We start from the raw sequence: 2,117 nt of genomic DNA on the forward strand, positions 1-2,117 counted from the left end.
GACGAAGTTGATGAAGTTGAGAAAGTTGACGAAGTGGACGAAGTGGATGAAGTGGACGACGTGGACGAAGTGGACGAAGAGGACGAAGTGGAGAAAGTGGAGGAAGTGGAGGAAGTAGAGTAAGTGGATGAGGTTGACGAAGTAGACGAAATCGTTGAATTGGACGAAGTGGATGAAGTGGAAGAAGAAGAAGAGGAAGAAGAAGTTGAAGTAGAAGAAGTCGACGAAGTGGACAAAGTAGACGAAGTTGACGAAGCGGACGAAGTGGATGATGTTGACGAAGTGGACGAAGTAGAAGAAGTGGAGGAAGTGGAGGAAGTTGAGGAAGTGGAGAAAGTGGACTAAGTGTAGCGAGTGGAGGAAGTGGATGAAGTTGTTGAAGTAGACGAATTGGACAAATTGGACGAAGTGGACGAAGGGGACGAAGTGGACGAAGTTGAAGAAGAAGAAGAAGAAGAAGAATAAGCAGAAGTTGAAGTAGAAGAAGTGGAGGAAGTGGACGAAGTGGACAAAGTTGACGAGGTTGAAGAAGTTGACGAAGTGGAGGAAGTGGACAAGGTTGACGAGGTTGACGAGGTTGACAAGGTGGACGAAGTGGTCGAAATGGGTGAACTAGACGAAGTGGAGGAAGTGGAGATGTTGGAGGATATGGAGGAAGTGGAGTAAGTGCACGAAGTGGATGAAGTGGACGAAATGGAGGAAGTAGAGGAAGTGGAGGAAGTGGAGGGAGTTTAGGAAATGGACGAAGTGGAAGAAGAAGAATAAGAAGAAGAACAAGAGGAAAAAGAACTTGAAGTAGAAGAATTGCAAGAGGTGGACGAAGTTGACGAAGTGGACAAAGTGGATGAAATGGACAAAGTGGACAAAGTGCACGAAGTGGACGAGGTTGACGAAATGGACGAAGCAGACGAAGTTGACGAAGTGGACGAAGTGGACGAAGAGGACGAAGTGGATGAAGTGGAGGAAATGGAGGAAGTGGAGGAAGTGGACGGAGTGGACGAAGTGTACGAAGTGGAGGAAGTGGAGAAAGTGGAGGAAGTGGAGGAAGTGGACGAATTTGACGAAGTGGACGAAGTTGACGAAGTTGATGAAGTGGAAGAAGTGGACGACGTTGACGAAGTGGACCAGGTGGAGAAAGTGGAGCAAGCCGAGGAAGTGGACGAGGTGGAGGGAGTGGAGGAAGTGGACGAAGTGGACAGAGTTGACGAAGTGGACAGAGTTATCGAAGTGGACGAAGTGGACAGAATGGACGAAGATGATGCATTGGACGAATTGGACAAATTGGATGAAGTTGACCAGGTTGACGAAGTGGACGAAGTGGACGACGTGGGCGAAATGCACCAGGTGGAGGAAGTGGACAAAGCGGAGGAAGTGGAGGAATTGGACGAAGCAGACGAAGTGCAAGAAGTGGACGAAGTGGACGAGGTTGACGAAGTGGACGAAGTTGACAAAGTGGAGGAAGTGGAGGAAGTGGAGGAAGTAGAGGAAGTGGACGAAGTGGACGAAGTGGACGAGATGGACGAAGTGGAGGAAGTGGAAGAAGTGAAGGAAGTTGAAGAAGTGGAGGAGGCGCACGAAGTGGACGGAGTGGACGAAGTGAACGAAGTGGAGGAAATGGACAAAGTTGACGAAGTCGATGAATTGGACGAATTGGACGAAAAGGATGAAGTGGAAGAAGAAGAAGAAGAAGTTGAAGTAAAAGAAGTGGACGAAGTAGACGAAGTGGACGATGTTGGCGAAGTCGACGAACTAGAGGAAGTGGACGAATTGGAGGAAGTGGACGAAGTGGAGGAAATGGAGGAAGTGGAGCAAGTGGAGGCAGTAGAGGATGTGGAGGAAGTGGATAAAGTGGAAAGAGTGGACGCAGTGGACGAAGTAGACGAAGTGGACAACGTGGAGGAAGTGGTGCAAGTGGAAGAATTGGTGGAAGACGTGGACGAAGTAGACAAAGTGGACGAATTGAACGAAGTGGACGAAGTTGATCAAGTTGATGAAGTTGACGAAGTGGACGAGTATGACGAAGTTGAACAAGTGGACGAATTTGACGAAGTGGATGAATTGGACGAAGTGGACAAAGTGGACGAAGTGGACGAAGTGGAGGGAGTGCAAGAAGTGGA

This window comes from Vigna umbellata, chromosome 6 (genome assembly GCF_029865625.1).
Source record: "Vigna umbellata cultivar VRB3 chromosome 6, Vumbellata_1.0, whole genome shotgun sequence".
Lineage (NCBI taxonomy): Eukaryota > Viridiplantae > Streptophyta > Magnoliopsida > Fabales > Fabaceae > Vigna > Vigna umbellata.